Raw genomic sequence first — 7,110 nt, forward strand, 5'->3', positions numbered from 1 at the left:
TATCAAATGATCTAGCAAAGGCTAGTGACGAATTCCTCCAAATGAAGTCTTGTTCCCTACTCATATCAAATCTTGACAAACATTTCTCCAGAATAACTAACCGATTCCACAAAATTGGCGGTATTGATGATGAAAATCTAAAGCAAGTTTTCTTGAGCTCTCTCCCAGAGCCTCTTGGCGCAGACACACAGCAGTTTTTGAAGAACCAGAGTATTCCTTTGGCTTCATGAACTATTGGTTCTCTTTATAGCTATGCTCTCACTGCCCTTGATAAGCTTTGCAACATCAAAAAGGTCTAGAAAGATTTGCAAGATCATTCTGATAAAGTCTCTTCTGCCTGTGATACTTCGTATCTCAAAATTAAGTGCAAAGGGGACAAATCTTGTGATTGTTCTACCAATAAGCCCTTTCACCACAAACAGTTTCCCCCTCTTTCTCACCATCAAAAGTGGAAACCCAGAAAGAAATTCTCCTTCCGCTCTCCAAAGAAACAATGGAGATTTCTCAGGAAAAAGAAAAATCGAAGAAAGAACAAGTCCACTGCTTATTATGTCTGTGGGAAAAACGGACATTTTGCCAAAAATTGTCCCATGTCTCGCAAAAAAGATAAGGTCATACATATGCTATCCTCTCTTCACTATGAAGATTATATCTTTTGGCACCTCTGCTCAGCCTACACTATTGCCCTAAGCCTCCCTTTAAGCACCATCCACTGGTTCACAACTCGCTGGATGTTTCCCAACCACGGAATTTCTTGGCCTAACCTAACAATCCTACACTACCTGCAACTCTTTGCCCCTATACCTCACTGGTTTCACCTTTTTTCTTCTCACCTTCCACACGAAGATGACCCAAACCCACACTATATTACCATCCTTTTCCACCGACCTCCTCTTGTTCACCAAACCTTTGATCAGCAACAACCCTGCCATTACATCCATTACACTCCTGATTTCCATGTGTTAAACATCAGGACCTATGAACTCTATACCAACCGAGTCCAGCACCGGAATGAATGGAGATTTTTTTTTGCCACTATGCGCGCTGCTAATGATGTCCTCCCAATTCAGGTCCCAACTCCACTTCTCCTCCGACTTGATAGTGCATGGGAACTTCATCAAACTGGCAGACTCACTGATCCACGTATTGGTGAACTACTCAATGCCTACAATGACTGGTTAATTGATACTGCCAGTTTTTACACAGCCAGCAACTCTGATTCTGACAGCTACAGCTAAACGGATCGTGGACATATAGTATCTTTTCTTCTCTCATGTATTATGTAACTTTGTCATATAGTGTACACATTGTGTGTGGGGTCCATATTATAATGAGAGTTTGTGTGTGGGGTCCATATTGTAATGAGAGTTATCTCCTCGTGTATTATGTAAGTGGGGTCCAAATGTTTGGAATCCTATAGTTATCTTATCTTTGTATTTGCTTTATATAAGGAGCTTTGATGAATGAAAAATCTAAAGCAAGTTTTCTTAAACTCTCTCCCAGAGCCTCTTGGTGCAGACACACAGCAGTTAGGGTGATTTCTCCACCCTGGATGGTAAGTGTTGCTAAACGGGTTGTTCAGGTAAAGAGCATTAACACTTTCATTGCCCCCAGAACTGTTGGGGCATTTTTCCATTACATGTCCAGGGGAGTGACACTAATTGCACATAGAGACCTGACTTTGGACTTGGTGGATGGGGCATGTGCTTTAGGGACAAGGGCTTCTATTCTCTTAATGAGGCTATCTAAATGGGCCTCCTTGGCTACTATCTCATCGACATAGTACCCTTTACCTCCTATAGTTCTCTCACTTTCCTGAGTAGACTCCCATTCTCTTGTCTTTTCAGCTAGGTCAACCAAAAAGTTCCAAGCTTCGTTTTCGTTCGCATAAACTGTGAAGCCTGTAGGACACATAGACTCTAACATCTGCTTGGTATGATAGTCTATCCCTTTATAAATTATTTGGAAAAGATGCCATTTGTCAATCCCATGATGGGGACACTCTTGGAGAAGGTCTTGGAACCTTTCCATGAGTCTAGAAAATGATTCTTGAGGTTTTTTTCAGAACTGCATGATCTCGCTCTTAAGTTTGTTTGTTTTATGCAAGGGAAAAAAAATTCTTAAGAATGCTACCGTAAACTGATCCCATGTGGTAATGGAATTAGTTGGCAGCCCATATAACCATCTTTTTGCTCCATCCTTGAGCAAAAAGGTAATGCATCTAAGTTTAACAGCATCATCACTGAGCTGTTGTATCTTAATGAGGACACAAACCTCCTCAAATTCTCTTAAGAACAAATAAGCATCTTCTGAGGATAGCCCATGGAAGTGGGGTAACATAGTGATGAATTGAGTTTTAAGCTCATAATTGTTTCCTGTGGCAGCTGGTAATCTAATGCAAGAAGGTTGGGCTGCCCTAGCTGGGTAGAATCTATCTTTTAAAGTAGGCTTAGGTTGTTCTACCATTCTTAAAATAGGTACTCTTACTAAACGATTGGTAGAATCAATGGTCCACACACTCATGCAACAGAAAACTATCCACAACTAGAGTAAGACAATCACAAAAGAATGGAAAGAAAAACTCTTTTTTTTCCTTATTTGATTTTTGATTTTTTTTTATTTTTTATTTTTTTGGCTTTTTGGGACCTTACCGGCAAGGATCCGGGGTTGCTCAGGTCAATTCTTGAGGTACTGCTATAGGGCAAAACCTATCTTTATCATACGGTGAGGCATGGCAACCTCCACTGATACAACTATTATTGCAAGTCGATCTTCTCAGAAATTCAATAAAAGAAAAGAAAAAACAAAACAAAGCAAACAAAGCACTCCGATTTAACAAAAGAAAGCAAAAAATAACAGGGAACTGTCTCCCCGGCAACGGTGCCAAAAACTTGTTTGAGATTTTAAATATAACCGCAAGCATACAGATTAGTGTAGTATGGGTCGAACTCAGGGAGACTAGCCACTTTATTTTTTTGTTTCTTTTAATAATACGAAAGTGAACCTATTAATGGTAGTGATCTTATTCTAACTTCCGTCCTAACCATATGTATCTAAAATAACATCTTAATCATTCATCATCTAAGAATTTAAAGACGCAAGCCACGCAATTAAAATTAAATAAATAAATAACTGAAAATAAACAACCCACGCAATTTTAAAAAAAAAACAATAAAAGGAAAAAAATGCTGAAATAAAAATAAAGTAAAAGAAAGAGGATACAGCTAGAGAGAGACTCAGAAGTAGGTTTCTCTACTTAGCCCGAGGGATGCATCATAATATGAGCTTCCCTACTTGACCAGAGAGTCACTCTTACAAGGGTTACTCTATTTGGCTTTAGGAAAAGAGAGACAATTAAACTAAAAGTAATAAATTGATGGTTCTATGGCTAGGAGGGGCAAAGCCAACACATACACAAGCCATGAACCTTGGGAGAAAGAGATAGCAATAATGTAACGACTGAAATTAAAATCCTAAATTAAGAAAGAAAGGATAGTCAGAAGAGGGAATGAGAGGGGGGAGAGAAGATAATTGGAGGAGCCTACTTACTTGAATCAATGCTTGAACTTGAAAGCTTGGGTGATTTGAGATACTACTAGTACTAAAAACCAAATCTAGAATAAACCAAATCTGAAATTTCTAGTACTAGAGAAAAAAAATCTTGAAAAAAAAACTAAACTTGAAAAAAAAAAATGATCCATGGCTCGTGATCTTGTCACCTAGATCTAAGCCTAGAACTATAACTTTAAAAATTACAACTCAATTGCAAAAATCATAAACATAAAAGGTTGAATAAGAATAAAAGAATTCTTGCATTAATTGACATAAAAAGCTATTACAAAAGTGATTAAAGCAAAAATAAAGAAGAACTAAAACTAAAGAGAGTGAGAGAGGGAGAGAGAGAAGAGAACTAAGCATAAACTAGAAAATGAACTATGGGGAATAATAATAAACAGGAGCGGGGAGGAAGGGGCTTTTATAGGGCTTTGGTCATGCCTCCTTCCTTCTACATGTCTTCTTTAATAAAAGAAAGAAAATAAAATTAAACTAAATCTTGATAAAAATCCTCATTCTCTGAGATATTGTGTGAGGAAAGAGAGAATCTGTATCCAAAATTAAAAAATTCTATTCCTTTCCTGCAATATTAACCAAAATCTTGCAATCTTGATTAAATCAGAAAGAAATCTCTGCATAGCATCTTCAAGATCTTGTGAGATGGCAAGGAGAGAGAATAATCTTCAGAATTTTGTAGGAGAGAGGATGTGGTACCAATGAGTGGGTCTCACCTTTGGACAAGTTAGTTCAAGCTTGGACCGGTTCTTGATTCACTTTAAGCACTTTCTCTTGTAGACATGGAAACTAAAAAAAAAAACAAGAAAAATAAAAGTAGTACTATCCAAAGTGGGGCAAAATGTACACTTATATCCCTAAGATCTCACACATTATTGTGCTTATCAATTAACATTTCTCAACCTATAGATTCTTGAGGGAACCTATCTTCATAAGGGATACAGAAACCAACTAATTTATGAACTAAGAGCAGTGATTCCTATTTCATGATTTGATCCCAAGGTAACAAAAGCTCTCCAGGTAGATGATAATGGAACCACAGGAAGACGCAATAACATGGATGGAAAGCCTGTCTGATCTGAATGACCTCATATTTAGTAAACTGAAAATAGAAAGGTGTTAAGATCAAAGTTCAAAAATTGAGTTTTTTTTTTTCTTTCTTATGCTTACTAAGCGATGACCAAAAATTAACATAAATAACTATTACACAACAACCAAGTCAAAGAAAACTAAAATTTGAATGAACGTGTAGACAAGTTATAGATGCTTATGGCTTTATCTTCCATAGCAACTAATATGAAGCAAAAAATAAAAAGTCTTGATGTACTAAAAAAGATTATTTAATTGAAAACAACCCAAAATTCAGAAGAAAACTTACATGTAATTAAGAAACATATTTTATTCCAGTGATATATCTAGTTTTCTGGTTCCTCTCTCCACTTTGGTTTGAATTCTAGATTGCTCTTCTTCTATTTCTTGTGTTTCCTGAAAGAGAAGGGAAAGAAAAGAAAGAAAATGGGATCAGAGAAAGGGTGGGATGATCTGCAGTCTGCGAAAAAAGAAAAGAAAAAGAATATAAGAGGAGAGAGGCTTAGTCTCACAAGATTTTATACACTTTTCTTTTTTAATTAAAACTCTTTGTTTCATTTCTTACTAAAATTCTCTCTCTTTCCTTTTTTTTCCCTAAAACTCTCTCCCTTCCACTCTCACACGTTCCTCCCACCCACTCTTTCTTTTTTTACCCCTCTCTCTCTCTCTCTCTCTCTCTCTCTCTCTTTCTCTCTCTCTCTCTCTCTTCTCCACTCAATGATAAGGAACATGTAACTTTTATCTCGTCCCACAATTTTGTCCCTCTTTAGATAGACGCTCAAAGGTAGTGCAGAGCCAAACCTTTCTAGAGACGATTCTGGCTCCGTAAATCCCAATCACTCTTGCTTCTTATTTTAGGTATTGTTGTGCAGGCGGGTTTGCAAAGGAGAAGGGAGAGGGACGGAAAGTCTGAAAGATGACATATTTTCTTTTACACAATGTTGTTAGAAAAAGAAAAGGTTTGGGTAAGGAGGGACTGAAGGTTTGGTTGGAAGAGATGACTTGTTTTCTTCTTTATTCAGAAAAAAGAAAGTGGGAGGGAGAGGAAGAGTTTGAGAAGAAAAAGAAAAATGGAACGGAGGAGTTTAAGAAGAAAAAATAATTGGAAGGGAGAGACAAACAAGGCTATAGAAGTTAAAGGTAAGTAGGAGTTAAAAGAAAGAGTTTGAGATGGAAGGAACAGATGGATTATATGAAACACGTTTTCATTATTGAAAATTGAAGCCGATGTGGTGATATGGTTTTGAACAGTTTTAGTTACCATAGGAAAACTGTTTTGGATAGATCTCAGTTACTATATATGGAAATCTGGTTGGTCCCAACTCTAGTGTGAATGTGCGATTAGTGATCTGTCTGACCAATAAGACCAATTGAAATAACTGTTTGGATTGGGATTGGAAATAATCGAAAAAATCAATAGATAAATAAAAGGATATCATTAATTCTATTATTATTGGTGGGAAGAGTTTGAGAGAAAAGAGGAAAAGTGAAAAATAGAGTTTGATTCTATTTTTATTTGAATATAAAAATATAGATAAATAAAAGGATAGCATTAATTAAAGATAAATAAAAAGGGTACAAATAATTGTCAAATAAGAGAAAGAGAGAAGGATAAAAAGAAAGGATAAAGTAGTCAAGTAAAAGATTTGCCACTTCGTGCTTTTGAATAACAGTATGATAGTATGATATAGTCCAGGTGTGTGACTGGAAATAAACTACCGAAGAGATTCTCTACCATGCCACTTGGGAGGGCCCACTGTTTTCCAGAAGAGTCTCTGTTAGGTGAATTATTAAAGTATTCACCCGTGACACTCACTATAATGCGCTTATAGTGCTGAGTGACGCATGCCAGGACGTCAGTCTGACTAGAGTAATACTAGATGTGGATGCTTGACATCTGACAATAATCAGAATGGTGTGTCTGATTAGCATAACACTGGGTCAAGGTGCAATGAAACATCTTTTTTTTTTGTAGACCTTTAGTAATCAGGAGGAAGAGTTGATGAAGATGCTGATGACGGGGCAGGGTTGTCGGATTGAAGGTTAAACTCAATAGCCATGAGAATACGTGCTTGGATCTGCTCATCTGTTAAAAATGGAAGACGACGCCGAGCATCTTGGAACATGTTGAAAAATGGTGTATGTGTTGCCGTGGAGGATGAAGGAGCTAGAGGTAGATATGAACCAATGCCTCGTTTAGGCACAAATCTGGAACCAGTTAATGGTGAAATATCAAATTTATCCCACCATTTAATCGAAACGTGACGTTCTAGATGGGGAACATAGTTCCATTCTTTGAATTCATCAATAGTCATTTGATATTTCCATTGAAGAATTCAGGGTACTTCGTATAATATAAAGAATTGGACAAAGAGAACCCGGGAGTCTAAAGGTTGATTGAATTCTTTGAATTTAGTGACTGACTGCTAAAGAGATGTTGGGAGGAGCTTT

Source organism: Macadamia integrifolia, chromosome 8, assembly GCF_013358625.1.
Source record: "Macadamia integrifolia cultivar HAES 741 chromosome 8, SCU_Mint_v3, whole genome shotgun sequence".
NCBI classification, from domain to species: Eukaryota; Viridiplantae; Streptophyta; class Magnoliopsida; order Proteales; family Proteaceae; genus Macadamia; species Macadamia integrifolia.